General features: G+C 48.2%; 1 pseudogene; it reads right to left on the bottom strand.

Annotated features, from left to right (window-relative positions):
- Positions 1 to 20050: 20050 nt before the first annotated feature.
- On the bottom strand, positions 20051 to 21705 carry LOC139050549 (uncharacterized; annotated as a pseudogene).
- Positions 21706 to 21998: the final 293 nt, after the last annotated feature.

Raw genomic sequence — 21998 nt, forward strand, 5'->3', positions numbered from 1 at the left:
CCTATAGCAATGCGTTATTCGAAGAAAACCTAGTGCATATTGTTTCCAGTACCGTGAAGTAGCTGCCAGTAATATTTTTGTTGCTGAGATTTAATTAGGTAATTGTAATTAATTGTCCAACTCGTGTTTTCAGCGACGTATACTAAGCGCGTACTGAATTTTTTCGACTGATAAATAAACCCTGCAAAATATGGGGAATACCACGCGTCTGCCCTCCCACCCGGATCATAAAGCAGCGCCCTCGAACAGGCTCCCTCTGAGTTATCCAGAATGAAACAAAGGAAAAAAGAAAAACATTATGAGCCTTATCTGCCGCGCCCCGGCCGAAGTAACACCTCGCGTTTGATTTTAGTTAGAAACAAGCTGTGATAGCTGTTGTCTTAGCGTAGATAAAGTGCACGGATGTTTGTTTCTTATTTTGCAACAAAACAGATCGCCACAAAAGTGAATCAACAACGTCAGTGCAGAGGGTGTAAAGGTGCGTTTTGTTTCGTCCAATTCGCCATGTCTTTCAAACATGATCCTTGCTTTGGGATCTGCAAATGGCAACAAGAGGAAGGCCACACACACACACATATATATATATATATATATATATATATATATATATATATATATATAAACGAGAGGGAAGGGGGTTAACCGAGGGGCCCGATTTTTTATAGTCATATCATAAGAAGCCAGCAAACACTGACACCAAGGACAACATAGGGGAAATTACTTGTGCTTATTATGTGAAATAAAGAAACGATAAAGTAATGGAAATTGAAGTGGATGAAAAAACAACTTGCCGCAGGTGGAAACCGAACCCATTACCTTCGCATTAGACTCGCATGAGACCCTCGTTTATTACATAACGAGGGTCTCGAATCCGGCTACGTTGATGCGTTCAGGTAGCATATGTGGGTTTATTGACCAGTTGCCTTCACCCAAAAAGATCACGTTCTCGTGACGCCTGCGGCAAAAAGGACGTTCCACGTCCGCCGCCAAGGTCTGTGAGTGCTGGCGCTGGCTAACACTCCCAGGGTTCTACTAGGACACATAAATACCCAAGAAAGTGGATGGGGAAACAGCGCCGCGGTAGCTCAATTGGTAGAGCATCGCACGCGAAATGACTTTCCATTAATTTCTCGTTTCTTTATTTCATTTATTAAGCACACGTAATTTCCCCAATGTTGTCCTTGGTGTCAGTGTTTGTTGGCTTCTTCTGATATGACTATATATATATATATATATATATATATATATATATATATATATATATATATATATATATATATATATATATATATATATATATACATATATGTGTGTGTGTGTGTGTGTCATGGAAGTGAGGCGGTAGACCAAACGCTTCGACTATCATCATAAATTATGAAAACCTGTGACGAACCGGCAGCTTCAAGAAACAGCGGCGGAGGAGTCCATCTTTGAGTCCTAGCATATGCACCTGTGTACTAGCACTTTTTGCCTCAAACCCTCATGCTAGCGTGCGGGATGTGGCCGCCCAGGTACCAATTTCCAAGTCGTCAGTTTGGAAGATTTTAAATGACTCGGCCTTTCACCCGTACCACCTTAAACAGCACCAATGCTTAGAAGATATGGACCAAAAATTATGGGGTTTTACGTGCCAAAACCACTTTCTGATTATGAGGCACGCCGTAGTGGAGGACTCAGGAAATTTTGACAACCTGGGTTTCTTTAACGTGCACCTAAATCTAAGTACACGGGTGTTTTCGCATTTCGCCCCCATTGAAATGTGGCCACCGTGGCCGGGATTCGATCCCGCGACCTCGTGCTCAGCAGCCCAACACCATAGCCACTGAGCAACCACGGTTTTTTTTTCTTTATTGCATGGAAATATCTGTAGTGTCAAACCAATGCAGTTACATTACATATGAACATACATGAGAAACAACTTCACACACAGTAGGCAGTCCAATGACAGTTCCACGGTGGGTGATATGGACCAGTATAATCGTCTAGATTTCTCGAATTGTGTCCTCACAAAAGCCAATGAGTCACCGGGCTCTTTGCGTAACATCATGTGCACAGATGAAGCCAATTTTCGCAGAAACGCCTAGGTAAATTTGCATAATGCACACTATTGGAGGGACTCCAATCCACAGTGGGTAAAGCAGACTCGGCACCAGTACCAGTTGTCCCTCAATGTGTGTTTCGGAATTTACGCCGGTGCTATAATCGGCCCCATCTACTTCGATCACACACTGACTGGACAGCGTTACGCGAACGAAATCCTTGAAGGAGTGGTGGACGAGTTTCTCATCGAAATCCCGCTGTACGTCACGCCTTTCACATCTGTGGTATCAGCGAGATGGGGCGCCCGCACACCGCAGCAGCCGAGCACGAAACTGGCTGGATGCGACATTTCATGCGCAATAGATGGGAAGGCACAGGCCTGTAAATTGGCCGGCTAGGTCACCTGACTTGAGTGAGTGAAGAAACTTTATTGCAGGTCCGGCGAGGACGCGAACTCGTTGCGCACCCGGCTAGTCCCACGTCGGGACCGGCAGGTCTAGCCCACCGGCCCGATCGCGGGCACGCCGGACAGCCAGGATTTGCTTTTCTAGAGCGGGGCTACGCCGAAGCGAGTCCCTGACTGGCTTCTGATCTGACTTCTCTCAACTCGATTTCTTTCTTTGGGGTTACGCGAAAGGTCGTACTTACATGATCGAGACAGATGTCAGATTAGTTCAAGACAAGGATAACAGATGTCTGCCGTAGAGTTCCGGCGTCGGTCATCAAGAAAGCCACTGAAGATTTGATAAAGCGGACTCAGTGCTGCGTAGCTGCAAAAGAAGACCTATTCGAACCTGTCTTCTAGGCTGGTGTTCAACGGAGCGCCTGCATTGCTGTTCGGTTCATACTGGCACACTCTACACTTTGCCGTTGTTTTACTTTAGTCCGTGTGGTCTATCATCTTGCTATTTCTCTGCGTTCGTTTTCTTTTCCTACGCTTATGGCGCATGCCCAGTGTGAGAGATCAGCCAAGATGCCGATGGTGTTAGGGAAATTTGCAGCTACTCCTGAAGTGAAAATTCTCATGAAGAAATGAATAAAAACAACCTATGAATAACTAAAAAATATCCACGAAACAACTACCATTTTCCCCTCAACTTGATTTGTTTTTCATTTTAAAATTCTTTTTATATTCCCTCCTTCCTGAAGAGTATAGCAGGCGTTCGGCGCCTCTCGATGGCAGTGGCCAGCCTGCCTTCGCAACATTAAATTTCCATCTCTGTGCAATGCATATGCGTTCCCACATCGAATAATAATAATAATAATAATAATAATAATAATAATAATAATAGTAATCCTCTGCAGTGTTCAGAAGATATTTCTTCTGTTATTTCGTGCATATTACTCAGTACGACAGCAATGGAGGCATTACTCATTCTCTGCCTTAATTCCATCCTCTTTTTCCACCACCTTGGGCGGCTTCAAGCATACGCCTTCTCATGGCGCTGCGGTAGGCAGCGACGCCTTATATAACATATCCCATCGTGAAAAAAAAAATGGTTGTCCGTTATTTCCTGATGTAGTCATGCAGCTTCTTTGGTGTCTTCTTGTTGCGGGCGCTTCTCCTCACGCGCTCTTCGCATCTTGGCAAATTAAATGAAGCTTGTGCAGGGCTCAGGGGTGCATTATCTGCGCTTGATGTGTGAGGTTGTGACGGATGGCTTACAGCCGCACTAGTTGAGTGATCGGATGCCGGTGACCAGTTCATGACAGCAGTGGTACCTAATTTCATTCTGCTGATTGCTTCAGGGTGAACGGCCGCTAATTTGGAAGCATTCCACACCCGCCCATCTTCCAAGAGGTAAGAGGCGGGTCCGCGCATTCTAATAATTTTCTTGGGCGCAGAAAACTGTGAAGATAAGTTCCCATGAGCTGCGGGTAATTTAACCCGCACGTAGTCACCAACAGCAAAGTTGGGTTCCTTGGCACCGCGTTTTTGATCGGTGTAGCGCTTCGACGTCATTTGCTTGTTCTTGATGCGCTCTCTCAACTGCTGTAGTGCCTTGGAAGGGTCACTGGTGAAACATTTGTCAGGCAATCCGACAATGTCAAGTCTGGTGCGAGGTTGGCGTCCATGTAGAAGAACAGCGGGTGCAACACCAGTAGTCGCATGAGGCGTACAGCGATATGTTTGCAGGTAATCAAACATCGCTGTTCTTATCTCACGACGTTCTAACAGGGCTAATTGAATATAGGACTTCAATACCCTGTTAAATCTTTCCACTAAACCGTTAGCTTGCGGGTAATACACAGAAGAGTTGTGATGCGTGATTCCGCGCTCTATGAAAAAATCTTCAAAATTCGCTGATGAAAATTGTGGTCCATGATCCGATACGATACCACGTGGATATCTTTCTCTTGCGAAAAGTTCAAGTAGGAATTTGGTCACTGTAGACGTGGTCGCATCGCGTACGAAAGTCACCTCTGGCCATTTGCTGTAATAATCAATAAGTGTAATGGCAAATCGACAGTCAGCTGGAGCTTGCATGAAATGTCCTACAATGTCGATAGCAACTTTGTCCCACGCTTTCTCGGGAAGAGTGACGGGTTGCATTGGGGCTGCAGATGTACGTGCTGATTTGTCACATGACTGGCAGGCTACACATGTGCGTACAAGTTCTTCAATGTGATTATCCATGCACGGCCACCAATATAACTCCCTAAGACGAGCTTTGGTTACGACTAATTCCTGGGTGTGACTCATGAGCCAGATCCATAAGACGGCGGGTCACAGCTTAAGGCACGACAAACTTGTCACCCCGGCAAAGAATGTCGCTAATAACAGAGTTCAGATCGCACGTGAAAGTAAGGTAGCAGCTCTTTTGACAAGGATTTCTTGTCAGGCCAAGAAGTAGTGTTAAACTGCTTAACTTGAGAAATTGCCTGGTCGGCGGCACTTGCTTCTTCAAGCTCTTGCATGGTAACTACTGGTGACAAGAGACATATAAATTATTCTTCGGGTTCATCACGGATGAAACTCCCTACGGGCAGCCGGGAGAGTGCGTCAGCCACGGCGTTTTCGCTACCCTTCCTGTATTCCATGATGTAGTTGTAGCACAGCAACCGTGATGACCAGTGCGCAATCCTTAATGGACGGTGTCCTGTGCCTTTCGTTGAGAGGAGCGTAACCAAAGCAGCGTGGCCTGTCCGCAAGATGAAAGGTCGGCCCCACAGGTAAACGTGCCAGTGCTCGCAGGCCCAGACGCAAGCAAGCGCCTCACGTTCACCGACGGAGTACTTCCGTTCATGCGGTTGAATAGTACGTGAGGCGAACGCGACAGTTTGCAGTGATATTCCGTTATCCTGCTGCAGTACAGCACCTAATCCATATCCTGAAGCATCAGTGGTAACGTACACAGGTAACTGAGGATCAAAAAGGTGAAGAACTTCGCAAGATGTTATCGACGTTTTCAGCTGCTCCAAGCCGCTTTGGGCTGCCGCAGTCCAAGCGAAAGGCGCGTTTCCTCGAAGTAAAGCACGCATTGGCTCCACAACATCAGAAAAATGCGAGATGAACTTGGAGTAGAAGCCTGCGAATCCCAGCAGCGAGCGAAGTTTATTGATATTTGTAGGTGATGGTGCCTTGGTTATCGCTTCGATAGATGACATCAGTGGGAACAACCCTTTGGCGCTGACAACATGGCCTAGGAAGGTCAACTCTGCGATGTCAAAAACACATTTATAGTTGAGCCAGAGGCCAGCGTCAGAGAGCCGTTTCAAAACAGTGTGCAACTTGGCCAAGTGATCCTCTCTGAAGCGTCCATACACGATTATGTCGTCAATGTAAAACAAGACGCATTTGCATCCTTGGAGGATCATATGCATCATCTTCTGAAACGCTGACGGTACCGATGCCAGTCCGAAATAAACCCTCTTAAAGCGAAATAGTCCGTCGTGCGTTATAAACGTCGTAAGATCACGACTCTCTGGACTTAGTGGTAACTGATGGTATGCAGAAGCTAAATCTAGCTTGGAGAATCGCCGTGCACCAGCCAAGCTGTTCAAAAGTTCCTCAGTTTGTGGCAGGGGAAAACTGTCCACTACTATAGCTTTGTTTGGCTCTCGTAGGTCTACGCACATGCGAATCGAGCCATCCTTTTTTCTGGCTACAGCAATTGGTGAGACCCACTGTGAAGAATCGACGCGATGTCCTGAGCTAATTTTTGTTCTCCTGCCGAGACTTGCTCACGAATGACGAGTGGTAGTCGTCTCAGTTTGCTGGCCACTGGTTGAACAGATGCGCGAACTCTGACCTTGTGAGTGAAACCTTTGACAGTTCCTAGCTGCTTTTCAAACAAGTGCTCGAACTCGGAACGTAATTCAGGAGGGAGCACAGGAGTTTGTTGCGTCGATTAGCAGACACCTGAGAGGTGACACTTGAATCTTTATATCCAGAACCGCGATACAATCTAATCCAAGAATGGTTGTTCCTCCCGACACAACGTACAGAAGGACAGAAGTGCATCGGCCATGAAATGAAACTGGAGCAATGAAACATCCTTTTATAGGAATTGCTGACTTAGAATAATCGAAGAGCTGGACGGATGTTGATGTCAGAGGAAATATAGCATCGAAATGACGTCGGTAAAGTTCTTCGGCTAGGATTGAAACCGATGATCCCGTGTCAATCAGGAACGACACGGAAATTCCTTCAATTTCCAACACTGCATAAATTCCCTTCTTACGGCTCCAGATGTGACAAACACTTATGTGATCGTCCGTATGAGCTGTATCAGTGTCGTCTTCTATAAACTGCTGTATTTTTTTCTCAGACTTTCGGAAAGACTTGCACACTTTTTCCAGATGGTCAGTCTTGCCACATCTGCGACACTGATGTGCCTTAGCTTTGCAGTGAGGACTATTCGCCAGATGGTCCAAAGAGCCACAACGATAACATTCTTGCTCTTTCAGAGCTCGACGAGTTTCACTTGGCGTCGTATAGCATGTGCAGGTGCCACAGTGCTTTCCTCTCATATTTGAAGTGTTTGTGGTTTTAACGTGATGCACTTGTGCTTCATGTCGTGCAAGTTCTCTCGCTTCTCTAGTCGCCTGATCATGCTGTCTCGCAATGGTGAGGGCCCGGGAAAGCGTAAGAGACTCTTCCAGTAAAAGACGTTCACGCAAGTATTCGCTAGCAGTTTTTTCTATAAGCTGGTCGCGCATCATGTCCGCCAAGTCACCGAAGTTGCACGCTCCTACGAAACCACGTAGCGCGGTGACGTAATCGACCGCAGTCTCACCTGGGGCTTGTGCACGTCGACGGAAACGGTGACGCGCTGCGGTGACATTGACAGAGCTCTTGTAGTGACCTTCAAGCGTCGCAATAGCGCAGTCGAACTCATCTGGGGCAGGAGTCGTCAACGTCCCTCCGGTGGCGCTCGAAGCCAAAAAGTGCGGGTCGTCCTCCGACGTAAGAGTCTGGAAGATACGTTGTCCTTCCAAGCCCAAGCAGTTGAGCAGAATCGCCTTCCGACGCCTGGCAGGTAGGTCAGAGGCGCCCGACGCCACCATGTAGTTCTTGAACGCTTGAATCCATTGCTTCCATGGGATGACCGGGTGTCCAGGTGACGACAGGAATGGGGGTGGCGGTTGTAGCCCCTAAATACTCATCGTAGAGGATGGTATGCCGTAATCGACGGCACAGATGAAGGGCAAGCCGGTAGTACATGGGTTGTTAAAGTCCTCGTCGCCAAATATGTTATATCGTGCATATTACTCAGTACGACAGCAATGGAGGCGTTGTTGTTGTTGTTGTCCTGAGTGGCCATGGCACATACCCACAGTTGGGGATTGGCCAAGAATCGGGTGGTTTAATTAGGTTGGATGGATGGATGCGAAACTTTAATAAGGTCCTGAGGTACGCGACTCAGCGCGCTGCGGGCCGCTCCCACGTTGGGACAGTCAGGCCTTGCCCGACCGCCGCATCATGGGCCCTCTGGACAGCCCATAGTTGCACCCCGGCATCAGGGCTCTTGATAGCGGAGAGCCACTTGTCTTCATTGATTTCTTCTGTGCCTCGTAACGAGGGGCAACGCCAGAGCATATGATCTAGGCTAGCGATGTCATTGCAATGCCTGCAAGAACTAGTGGCATAGGTGTCGGGATAAATTTTATGGAATAAAGCCTGACTGGGATATGAGTCTGTTTGCAGTAATCTGAGGGTCAATGCCTGCGCTCTATTTAACTTCTTGTGTGGAAGGGGAAACTCTCTCCTGCCGAGATAAAAGTGCTGCGCAATTTCGTTATATGTGGTCGGTTGATCTCTATTCTCCACCGCTGCGGGCCGGCGTTGGAGTTCTCCATGGTCGCGGAAAGTGAGACCTCGCGCCTTGGAGTGGGCCAGCTCGTTAACAATGTGAGGCATTACTCATGATGATGATGATGATTATGTCCTTGATGAGCGTGGCGCTTACCCACTCGCGGGGATTGGCCAAGACTCGGGCAGTCTTTGGTTATGTGTTCAGAAAATGGAGGTAAAAATCTAAAATTTTGTTACATGAATTTAGGCGAGGGAAAATCGAAACTGTTCAGTAGATTGTCGTGCTACGTAGAGGGAAAAATAAAAAAATAATTGTCTATAATATATCAATGAGGCAATAGAGGAGGAATGAATAGAATAATACGGTCATCAATGAAATCGGTTTGATTCAATAATAAATTTTTCTAAGGCGAAGCACACATTCCTGTGTGAGTGCCCAAGCTCAGACGCTCCGAAACACAGTAGAACCGGAGTGTTCAATGGCAGGCCAAGCTGTCGCACTGTAATTTCTAAACTCATTTTCCTCATGGTGGAGAAACGCCGGCATTCCAGTAGGTAGTGCTCAATCGTCTCTAACTCTGCCTTTATTCCATCCTCTTTTTCCTCCACCTTGGGCGGCTTCAAGCGCGCGCCTTCTCATGGCGCTGCGGTAGGCAGCGACGCCTTATTTAAAATCCTCGAATGCGTTCTATGCGCGTGAGTAGAAGAAAAAGAAGAACGCAGCCTGCCTTGTGCATTGCGCACCCGCCTCCATTCTGTGGGAGCTACTAGGCGCTTTCGTCCCGCAGTGCTTCATCTAAATAATCTGGCGAGGTTTCTTGGACGACGACCAGCGGGAACTCCTGCTTTTCCGTCGAGCGATACTCTTGCGACGCCTCCTGCCAATCAAGATGCAGCGGCCTCAGACCGACGCCACGACTTCGCACCAGGATGCAAAGACGACTGGCCACGGATTTCGCCACGTTGCTCGACAAGACGACGGCTGCGGCCGCGTTCAGGGATCAGCGACAGTGTCCGCACGCGGCGACCCTCGGTCTCAACCTTCTCGTGGGTGGACGAAACGCGGCAGGCATCCCGGGGTCATCCCTTCTGGCGGCCGCCGCGTGTCGGCGTTCCATTGGCCCGGAGACGCTTGCCCGCGCGTCTATAATGGAACAGCAGACAGGTGAATATTCTTACATGTTATCTCAGCCAAACCATAGCATTTCTGAGAGAGATAGTTTAAAATTATCCTTCATGCAGTGCTCTGGCGACAGGTCGCACTCGTGTCGGTGGCACCGTACACCAAGGCCCGCGGCAATCGTCGCGCCAAGCAATTTTAGGGCTATTTCGAATGCGTCTTCTCACGTAGCGCTAATCCCAATAGAAACGTGCATGTCCTTCGTACATTGGGTGCGCAGGCTTCTTTAACCTGTTAAGCGGGCATGCTGAAACTTGCTTAAATGTTTTTCGTGCGCAGCAGAAGGCCAAACACAAAGAGAACACATGCGACACTGCGCTCCCCTCGTGTGGACGTGTTCGCATTGTGGCAGCCTCGTTTTACTGACTGTAATGAGTAGCGGAAGGAAGGAGATACCTTTTGTTTGTAACTGGTTGTTTGGCACTGGCAGCTTGTTTCTGCTTCGTAAAACGTCCAAAAGGACGTTTGGGTGACATTTGCTCTTGTGAACACTTCTAGCTTAATGAAATTTTTTTTGTGTGTGTGTAAGCACCCAGGCGCTAAATGCATATTATTCGATTAGGCCATTAGTGAAAGATTGATTAAGAAAGGAGAGATTTCACTGCATACTTTGTTCTTATTTGAGCGTTTAGTATTTAAAGTAGTTATGCGAAAGAAAAATATTATAGAAGAGGACAAACAAACTGTGGCGAACTTTTTAGACACAGTAATGCAAATATTCTGATTTATTGCAAAATCTTAATGTTTCAGCGGAAAGCACGACCAGCGAGTGAGCCCAATAAATTCTGGTCGTGGATCTGCTGGTGCAATCTCGGCGTGGCTTCTCGCTCCAGCTTCACCAACAAAGACGATGGTTCGCAGGAGGCGGAACGAGCTCGCAGCCGGTGCAGCGTGTTATCCCAGGCGACGCCTTCACCAGCCCCGTGTTCTCCAAGCCTCCGCCCACCACCTGACCATCATGGCAGGGGCACCGCGCAGTCCTAGCCACGGTTCCAGCGGTGGTGCTTTGCGCAAGGGCGACGCGTCTCGCTTCCAGTGCACCCACAGCTTTTGCGTGGCTGGCTCCACGCGTGGCGTCGAGAATCCCGCCGTCATCGCCTTCGACGCGCTACCCTGTCACACGGCGAGCACCACGAGACCTTCAGCATACGTGCGGGCAGTTCCAATTCATCGAGGCCGGGCACTCCGCCGCCATTCTGACTGCGGCGGAGCAGTTTTTTGAAGATACTTTTCAAGCAGTACAAGGACGTCCGGGCTGTTCGTTCGGATGTTATAGGCTTCCATGAAATCGGCTCTGCAATCGCCGAGCTGGAATCCTGGCTGCCCTCGGGCAATGTTTCCGATAACTCGCCTCCAGAGAATTCGACGGATGACGCAGCGCTCCGTTGAGGCGGACACTTCTGATTTCTTTTTTTCGTAGGGATCTGCGGTAATGCGTACGGCGCTTTTAACTAATTACGGCGAGATCTTCATTTTTTTTCTATTTTGTCAAAATATATTGTCACCTATGCAATGTTTGTAGTTGGCCTGAATATTTGCTTTTTGGGGTGCATCGTCATTGCATTGTCGGAATTTAAGGATTCCTTGTTATGATAACAGGCATGAGCTGGCACATCTCGACTAAGTCACAATGAACAAGATTAAAAGGAGAAGAGGGGACACATGAACCGCTGTGAGCTTTGTCTCCTCTTCGCTCTGTATTGTCGTCTTTGTTTTTCGTCCGCTACGTACGGCAAGTCAAGATGTAATAACTCGCTGAAATAGCTACACCCTTCAGTTTGATTACTCATTACCTGGTAGGTGTACCATGAAAATTTGACTTCTAACTATATCTGCTGATTAGCTTTCAGTTAGGACGTCTCATATCTCTGACTTGAGGAAATAGTGCAGGTTGTACATATTAAGATGGTCAGTCAAATGGTCAGTCCACGTGCAATATTTTCTGAAGTGAGACTGATTAGGCTTCCTAGAGTTGCCGCTTACGGATCCGATTTCAATTTCTATATCTTATAAAAAGGAACCCGTACCCCAGGTTGAGTCTCTAAAATATTTGGGAATTATGTATGGCAGAAAACTCAACTGGAGTCCGTACATAGAAAGTGTAGCGTCTAAGGTACAACGTGCTTTAGGTATCCTCCGCAGAATGAGCAACCGACAATGTGCAATTAGTAGAAATTCCCTACTAACGATTTAAAAAATTTATATGCGCCAAATATTGTAATTCGGGTGTGTATTGTTGTCAGGCGGCCCTGCTTACATAACAAAGCCTGTGGTTCTTTTGGAGCGTGAAGCCTTGCGGCTGTGTCTGGGACTGGGTAGATTTGTGGCTGATGACGTTATCTGTCAAGAAGCGCGCCTACCAACATTGACAACATTACCAACATTCAAACATTTTTGATATTTTACAGCTTGCCATTTAGACGATCTCAATACGCCTTTATTAATGATCCAAATACCTTTTTTCTTGCTAATTGGCCTCGTTTCCACACTCCACAGATTATATTTGTACATAACATTTAGATTGTCTAAATGTGAACATTCCAGAGGTAATTCGGCCAACTGAATCGAATCACAATATTAGGATAGCATTTGATGACAATTCCCCGTGAAGCCCTCAGTTGCAATCAGTGTCGTTCTTAATAACCTGCTGCAAGATTACTTAGTACACGTACAAACTAATAACATAATAGCTGCAGACGCTTCAGTGAACAACGAAGAACAACATTTTTTTCTTGTTTTATTCGAATATGTAGTGCTTGAAAAGATAAGTAAGCGTGTCAGCGCACAATTCTTGGCCAATACCCCAGTGTCGGTATGAGCCTAATATGAGGCCATCATTACAGCCCTGATGTTCTGACGCGCGGGCACCAGCGATTACTCTGGAACCTTCGATGGCTCATGTATAAAAGCGGACGCGCTTGCCCATGCCTGACCGGCAGATCAGGTTTCGACGATCGTTGACCGTTTTCGCCGATATCGCTGTGTTTTGAGTGTAACTTGCTTTCGTGGGCGCAAGTTCGCCCAATAAAAAAGTGTCGTCATTCACAGTTTTCCCACTGTATTATTCACCGTCACTATACTACGCGACATATGTATATATATATATATATATATATATATATATATATATATATATATATATATATATATATATATATATATATATATATATATATATATATATATATATATATATATATATGGTGGCAACTTTTTAACGTATGCGATATAATTAATAGAAACTGAAACGTTTATTCCAACTGTTCGAGAGAACCACTGGAAATCGGGTTGTAATTCTCTAAGGTCCCACACATCTGCTGTCTTTCTTGTGAATATTGCAAGTAATTTACGTTGATTATACTTCGTTGCGCATAACCTCGACAATACTATAACCTATAGACTAGCGATACGTTTATGCTGCGAAGTTAAGCACCGAGTACACTTCTTTTGTTTACGCAAATGAGCATTTTTGATGTGCGCTGCACTGCTGCTACTGGGCAGGATCCGGGACCTCTGTGGGGCGCTCGTTGCTTTTTGTCCCTGTATCACCTTGCGATTTTATGTAGTTGCAAGAAATAAATGCAAATTCAAATAATTTTTCGGGCCCCCGTGGCCCTATGTGTATAGATAAATAGGTTATGTCTGCTTAATACAAACATAACTGATAGAAGCATTTCCAGGCTCTTTCACTTAATATTGCGATAGAAGTTATATGAATTAACACTCCAGGTGCTTTGTTGTCACCGCCAGTGCGCGTACAGCGTTACTACGCTCCGCGTCCTGCCAGGCCCATTTGCTACTACTGCGGCTATCGAGGGCGCATCTCCCGATTTTGTAGTAAGCGTCAACAAGATGAACAACGTTGCTACGCTCTCGAGGAACGCACAAGCGTCCATCCAGCAATGGGCTATCAGCGCACGTCTTACCGCTCCTCTTATCACCGGTCGCCTTCTCCTTCCTACCCTACTGATATGCATGTGAATTCTCGTGACTATCAGCGCAGGTCGCCGTCTCCACGTCGTCGTTAGGTGTCGCCTCTTCGACCCGCTTCTCATGTCACGAACGCCCTCTCGCAAAAATCCCCGATGCAGTTTTAGGAGAGGAAACTGCATCCATTGGAAAGCCTACAATTCCTCCGGAGCAACCGTCCAACTTGTTGTCAGTGTTTGTTGAAGGTGTATTCGTCGAAGCTACCGTTATTACAGGCGCTGCCATTTCGATTATTCGTCATGACTTTTGATCCCGCCTTCGAAAAGTGACCACGCCTTACTTCGGCCCTTCTCTTCGGGCAGCGACCAACGCTATTATTCGGCCAATCGCACAGTCTACTTTTCGGGTGCCCATAGACGGAATTCGTCACCACATTGTTTTTACGGTATTTCGTGAGTGTACCCACGAACTCATCTTGGAGTGGGAGTTCTTATCTCCCGCGTCCGCTTCTATCTCTTGTCCTCAGCGCCTCATACAACTGGGTGCCACCGGCAAATCTCTTCCTAACCATGAAGACCGCGTTCGTCTCGTCACCTCCTCCGATTACGTTCTTTGGCCATCTAGAGAAGAGATTATAAGCGTCAACTCCTGCAACATTGTGAATGGCGATGTGCTCATTCCACCCTACGGCCATACCCTATCTCGAGGAATTCTGATTACCCCTGGCCTTATTCATTTCGCTCAGGGGTCTGCATTGCTTACCGCCTTAAACCAAATTCCGGAACCCCAACTGTTGCCTCGTGGATGAACTGTCACTTGCGCTGTTGACAGTCATCCCGCTGCAATTGTCACACTTTCAACAGTGCCACCCGGGTCAAGATCGCCGCCAAGTAATATGCCTCTTCCACACCATTGTTGGCAACCATGAGCCCTGACCTAACGCTCGCCCAGAGTCAAGATCTCCTCGCACTATTGAACAAACACCGCTCCTTGTTTGGCGTGAATTCACCCGTCCCCGGTATGACTACCGCCGCTACTCACCCCATACAGACTGATAGCTCCTGCATTGTTCAGCCGCGCCAATATCGCGTGTCACTTACAGATGGCAAGATCATCGAGTAAAACGTATCAGACATGCTTAGACGAAATATCATACGTCCTTCCTTGAGTCCCTGGTCCTCTCCAGTTGTTCAATAGTGCAGAAGAAAGGCGGCTCAGTGCGTTTTTGCGTCGATTACCGTGCGCTGAACAAAATCACCCGCAAAGATGTTTACCCCTGCCACGGATCGACGATGCACTAGATTCGCTCCACGGTGCCGAATATTTTTCCAGCCTTGACCTTAGATCAGGATGCTGGCAAATAGAGATGTCCAAATCTAACAAAGAAAAAAACGGCGTTTGATACCCCTGATGGGCTCTACGAGTTCAATGTGACGTCTTTTGGACTCTACAATGCGCCTGCCACCTCCGAACGCATGATCGATAATGTCTTGCGTGGTTTAAAAATGGAAAACATCTCTGTGCTATCTCGATGACATTGTTGTGTTTTCAACCACGTTTTTACAACATTTGCAACGTCTGTTGGGCTGCTGAGCACGAGGTCGAGGGATCCAGGCCCGGCCACGGCGGCCGCATTTCGATGGGGCGAAATGCGAAAACACCCGTGTACTTAGATTTAGGTGCACGTTAAAGAACCCCAGGTGGTCGAAATTTCCGGAGACCTCCCCTACGGCGTGCCTCATAATCAGAAAGTGGTTTTGGCACGTACAAACCCCATAATAATAAAAAAAAACATCTGCAACGTCTTGATGAAGTGCTTGCCTGCATGTCTTGAAAACGCTGGCCTGTAGCTCAACAGAAAAAATGCAGTTTTGCCAGCAAGACCATCAAAGTTCTGGGGCACATAGTCAGCAAAGAAGGTATTCGACCGGACCCTGAAAAGCTCGCTGCCGTCCTCGAATTTTGCCGTCCGCTGCGCCAAAAAGACCTGCGCAGTTTTCTCGGACTTCCTTCTTAAACTTCCGGCGCTTCATACGCAACGTCGCTGCGCTTGCGGCCCCGCTGCATCAACTCCTCGCCATTCATGCGCCCTTCGTTTGGTCCGACGAATCTGAACGTGCTTTCCTGGCTATGAAACTTGCTATGGCGTCAGACCCAGTACTGTGCCACTTCAATCCGAGCGCGCCCACCATCCTTCACACTGACGGTAGCATTCGTGGTCTCGGTGCCATTCTACTGCAACGTGACATCTTCCGCGAACGAGTAATTGCTTACGCTAGTCGTACACCAACCACTGCAGAGAAGAATTACACTATAACCGAGCAGGGGGAGTGCCTTGCTGTTGTTTGGGCAGTGCAAAAATTTCGCCCATATCTTCACGGCCGCTATTTCACAGTCGTTACCGACCACGACGCACTCTGCTTGTTTTCATCGCTAAAGAATTTATCAGGTCGCCTGGGTCGCTGGGTGCTTCGCCTACAGGAGTACCATTTCGATGTCACCTACAAGGCTGGAAAAAAGCATCAAGACGCCGATGCTCTATCTCCCTACCCTCTGCAATACCATGACGAGTACCATCGCCTCTCCGTACTAGCGTACGTCCCGAGTCCTCTTCATCGGCTTTACCCACCGCATTTACCCATCGCTTTACCCATTCGCTAAGGCCCGACAGCCCATCTGTTCTTGTGTCCCACCAACGTATCGACCCATACTGCCGAACTATTCTCCAACGCATGGAAGGTTCTTCGTCACCTCCGAACGCCTGACTTCGTCGGCAATTTCATCAATTCAAGCTGCGCCATGGGGATTTACATCGCTACATTTATCACGTCGATGGCAACAAATGGGTGCCGATCATACCACGTTCTCTGCAACGTGAGGTGCTCGAAGTCTTTCGCGATCATCCGACGGTCGGTCATCTAGGCTACCACAAGACTTACGACGGATACGAAGTCGCTCCTCCTGGCCTGGCTTGTCTTCAGCCGTTGCGAAGTACGTTGCATCCTGCGTTCGTTGTCAAAGCCGCAAACTACCGACAACAGTTCCTTCTGGCTCTTAAAACTTCTGCCTTGTCCCGCTTCGCCTTTCAAAGTAGTTAGAATAGACTTGTACGGTCCTCTTCCCACGACTTCACAAGGCAATCATTGGATTGTAACGGCCGTAGACCATTGAACACGCTGCGCGGAGATAGCATCTCTACTATCCGGGACTGCTGTTGAAGTCACCGATTTCTTTCTACACAACATTTTCCTACGCCATTGCGCTCGGCGCGTTCTCCTCAGCGAACACGTGTTGAATATAGTAGCAATCCACAGGTCACAGTGGTTTGATTGAATAGCAACTTCATTTATTAAATGAAGAAAAAAAAAAGGAAGAATGCTCACAGGGAGCAAAGCAGGGGCTCAAGTTCGTCGCACAGGAACTCGCACATAGCGCCCGTCGAACCCGCACACGGTCTCTCGAGCTCACACTCGCACAACCTTGTCGTCGCACGATCGAACGCGCACTCTCTCCCAACAAAGTCCCGCCATATGATCCCACCTACACTTGACGCGTCTCGGGCGCAGATCGTGACGTACAAGGTAGGGTGCGCTAGCTAGCGGCTTATGAAATAGCCAACACTCGGCCGTCCTGAAATCTTAACGTCCTCGCTAAGGTAATCGCAGAAACGCACACACATCACACGAAAATAACAACGCTAGCTGTTTTAGGGTATGCAGTCGCGTATAGTCAGACAGATACTACTCGCTGCCTGCGTGGGCGTCTAACTGCCAGAGGTTCGTCGTACTGACCCTGGTCAACTTGGTGCTCGGATTCATTTGACTATTCGTCGTCGTCTAGATGAGATGTTTTACTTATCGCCGACCACGCCTTCAATTGAAAAACGTGCGCCGTCGTTGCATACCTATTTCCAGAGTTCATGTTCAGCTCTGCGACTCTGTACGTGTCGGCAGGCAACACTTCAGTTATTACCAAGGCGCCTCGGTACTTGAGTTGTGTTTTAGTTGGATTTCCCGTGTGTCGGGGCACTGTCTTCGAAAATACTACTTCGCCCACATCATACATCCTTACAGGGTAATGCTGGGTGTCGTATTCCTGCTAACGTTTTGCTCGTTCTTCCAGCAAGTACTGCCGTGCACTTTCTCTGAGCTCACTCGGGTCCTCCCAAGCGTATTCACCGTCCATTTTCTCCTCTTGCAGGGCTAACCCATAAAAGACGGGCTTGTAACCGTGAAGGATTTCATAAGGGGTCTTTCCTGAGCTCTTACTCAAAGCGTTGTTTAAACTACATTCAATATACTTGAGGTTAGCATCCCAATCCCGGTGCTCTGGGTCTTTAATTGCTTTGGTGATGACGGGCAATACAGTAGGATTCACTCATTCCACTTGTCCGTTAGCTTGAGGGTGGCGTGATGAGTTCAGAACGTGTCGAACTGCCCGAGTGGCACATAACTCCTCGAAGGCTTTTGAAGGGAAGCAACTGCCTCGATCCGTAATGATGGTCTGAGGAAGACCTCTCTCTAGGATGACTTCTTCGATCGCGCGCAATACGTGCTTTGTCGAAGTATCGCGAATAGGAAAGAGACGCACGAACTTCGTCAGATTATCGATGATTACCAGGTGTTTGTTCCGTTTCTTGCTTGGGACGAATGGACCCATGTGCACCGTCTCGAAGGGGCGTTTAGCAGGCGGAATGGGGTTAAGGAGCCCTTCCTTCTTTCCACCAGGGACCTTGTTGAATACGCATTCAAAGCACTGGGAGATATGCCTTCTCACGTAGTCGCGCATCCGAGGGAACCAGAAAGTCTCACGGATCTTTGCCACCGTTCGGTCCACGAAAAATGACCAAGCAAATCATGACATCGCACCACGACCGCCTTCCTCATGCACTTTGGTAGCACAAACTTCATTGCCATCTCCTTGTCAGAGTCGATGATTCGCATAAGCCGACCATCCTTGAGGGCATAGTCCTTAATTTTGTTCTTGTCTTCTCTCGCGCGGTCACGTTCCGGCTGTTCAAGTATCCCTATAAGCTGTCATAATTCTTTATCTCCTCTTTGAGTGGCGACTATCTGGTCTTCCAGACTACAGGTCAGGCACACCCCGAAGCGTCTCTCGAAAAGATCGCCCATGGTATCATTCGGACAGTCCGCTGGTTCTCGACTCAACGAGTCGACATGCTCCATCTGTGTGCCCGGTCGATGCCTTAGGATCAAAAAGCTGCAATACCGGCTTTGACGTAAGTTTCCTCTTCAGATCTTGGAAACTGCTCTCCTGGTCTGACTTCCATTCAAATAATGCTTCCTTCTTGGTTAGCCTTGTGAGCCGCTCAGCAATCAAGGCGCACTTGTGAATGAATTTTCTGAAGAATCCACTCAATCCAAGGAAGCGCCTTACCTCATGCACATAACATACCTTGGGGTTGGGAACTCAGATATTGCCTTTGTTTTGACCTCACCTGGCTGTACCTGCCCTCCCATCAGACAGAACCCCAGAAAGTCCACACTGTCATTTGCAAATGAGCACTTTCTGAGCCTTAGTGTCAAACCTGCCTCCCTGAATGCATGCAGGACTTGACGCAATCGTGCGACCATTTCACACCAATCTTTTGCCGGTATGAGGATATCATCTAGATCACACCTCACGATTTCCCCCCTTAGTAGTCCGAGCACCCTGTTCATAAGCCGTTGGAACACTGCAGGTGCATTTGTGAGGCCAAAAATCATTCGTTCGAATTGACCAGTTTCCTCTGGAGTGATGAATGCTGTTTTCTTCTTAGCTTTTTTTTTTTGCCAAGGGCACTTGCAAGTAGCCTTGTGCCAAATCCAGAACTGTGTAGTAGGTAACTCCTGCGAGGCCTTCGAACCGATCATCTATGTTTGGAAGGGGATACTTCTCCTTCACGGTTTGCGCGTTAAGCCTGCGGTAGTCAATAACAAGGCGCTTTTCGCCATTCTTCTTATCTACTACGAGTACAGGGCTAGCATAATCAGAACTCGTTTCAATCACTATGCCAAGGTCCTTCCATTCCTTGACGATTCTTCGGATTGTTTCTCGCCCTTCTGCATTTGTCCTATATGTGGACGCACTGCAACAGGGGTGCGGCCCGGAACCTCTACAATATCCATCTCCAAAGCTGTACTGCAACCCAATTCTGCCGGGGTCATGGCAAAACACTGACGGAATTCGTTCAAAACATTCACCAGTTCTGAATGATGCGACTCTGTCACAGAGGGCACAATGATCACTTCACAGCGCCGTATCGGTTGTCGTTCAGTTGGCACAGGCGCCTCTTTCATCGTGTCATCCATAATGGAGCTTTGAGCAGAAACCTGTAGTACCTCTACAGCTGTTGCTCGTCCAAGCAGTTGACTCTTTTGTATGAAAGTATGTCCGTCACCCACTGGGTGCATGGGAACAGTGACTTCTCCAAGCGTCATGTCGAGCAGGACACCCTGACCACAGTGTGTGTACACGACGGGACTTGTGATCCTTTGCTCTGTAGACAATGTAATCCAGTTTACGGTGCCCTTCTGGAGTACGCATCCCTCCTTGGCTCTCAGCTGCAGTCTCTGGTGACTCTCATAGGGCTCCAGATGAGTGAACGGACAGTCACTACAACGCTAAAACCACTGATAACCTCATATTCTTGCATACGCGATGTAAGGCAACTCTGTGAATGTTCTTCCAAGCAATAAATTGACAGATTGAGCTTCATCTGGAAGTACAAGGATGGTTATGTCCTTCGCCAAAACACCGCCAATGCATACATAAGCCCTGCACCTTTCAATGCTTTTTGCCGCAGGCACAGTGCTATTTCTAAAACCATACAGGGCTGTTGTCTCAGGAACGATTTCTATGCCACATCACGCTGTTCCGGAGGCACGCACGAGACCGCCAGAACTGCCTGTGTCACTGAGCCAAACGACAGTGAACTTTCCATTCAAAGTGACTTCCTTAAGCAAAGCGCTTGCGCTCTTGATTTTACATACTGGCTCAGTTACCCTGTTCGCCTCGTTGCGCTGCAGTGCCTCCCTGCAGTGACAGTGAGGAGACATTTCATCGGTCGCTTTGGTTGCGGACAGTCTCTCGCTATATGACCGTACTGGCTACAGTTGTAGCACTTTCGCTCTCCTTTTTCCTTAGTTAGAGGGGGTCGCCTGTCCTTCGTACTTCCCTCCTCGACGGATTTTCTTGCGTGCAGCGCGCTCGTGTTTGGAGTACGTGCTTCGTTGCTCGCCGCTCTATGGTCACGCGCTGAACCAAAAAACTCTTGCCTTTCACCCTCGATCCTCTCGAATTCTTGAATGTCGTGCAGGATGTCGTCGTCGTCTTCATGATTTTTTTCCGAGCAACATCGTGCTAAGTTGTTTCGATCGTAATCCTGTGATTACCTGCTCACGGGTGTCCCAAAATCCAAGTTCGCCTCCCTGCACAACCGCACCTTGGCGTGAAAATAGGCCACCGAGCTTTAGTTGCGCTGTTGCACACGCTCGTGCATTTTGCGCCAGCGTTCCGCCGCACGCGTCTGGCTCACAAAGGTTCGCCGAAAATGCTCTTCAATATCGCTCCAAGTTTTGATTTCGGATCTCCTCGATCGCAGCCAGTCTCTCGCCGGTCCGGTCAAACGGGACTTCGCGGTCTCAAGCATGAAAGACTCAGGCCTGCTGTGCAGCGTCGCTGTTGTACGGAGATTTTCAATCCAATCCTTTGCTGAGGGTACGTCCTCGCAGCCTTTAAAGCTTGTTATGTTGTTGCTTAGGTCGGGCATCACTTGGAACGCAGCGATTACACCGGGCGTACCGGCGGACATGAGCTGTGGCGTCGCCGACGGAGGCACGCGTTCCAGCAAAGTTGTATGGTTGTGGTCCTTTTCCACAAGGGCGTTCAATAGTTCGCACACGGTAACACCATCACTTTGGTCGGTACCCATAGAAGAAACCACCTCACGCACAGTCTCAACATGCAGTAACACCACTATCGTTATCGCTGTCGGTTGGGGCGCTTCCACTCCGAACTTCCTTTACATTCATGGTGCCGCTCAGTTCGTTGGGCTTAGTAACCCCACTTCTGAAATGTTGAATATAGTAGCAATCCACAGGTCACAGTGGTTTGATTAAGTGTAACTTGATTTAATTAGGGAACATAAGAAAAGGAAGAATGCTCACAGGGAGCAAAGCAGGGGCTCAAGCTTGTCGCACAGGAACTCGCACATAGCGCCCGTCGAACCCGCACACGGTCTCTCGCACTCACACTCACACAGCCTCGTTGTCGCACGATCGAATGCGCACTCTCTCTGAACCAATGCTCTGAACAAAGTTCCGCCATATAATCTCACTGATCCCACCGCCACTTGACGCGTCTCGGCCGCAGATCGTGGTGTACAAAGTAGGGGGCGCTAGCTAGCGGCTTGTGAAATAGCCAACACGCAGCAGAGTCTTCCTCTCTTCTATCTTTACTGAAGTTCTGCGCGCCTCTAACACAGTTCACAAGACGTCTTCCAGTTCATATCCAGCTTTTCTGGACACGTACCAACTAGCGCCCCAAGCGGGCCCGGCACGAAGCTAGCGCGTTTTCAATGGAACGAGC

The sequence above is a fragment of the Dermacentor albipictus genome, chromosome 1, assembly GCF_038994185.2.
Source record: "Dermacentor albipictus isolate Rhodes 1998 colony chromosome 1, USDA_Dalb.pri_finalv2, whole genome shotgun sequence".
NCBI classification, from domain to species: Eukaryota; Metazoa; Arthropoda; class Arachnida; order Ixodida; family Ixodidae; genus Dermacentor; species Dermacentor albipictus.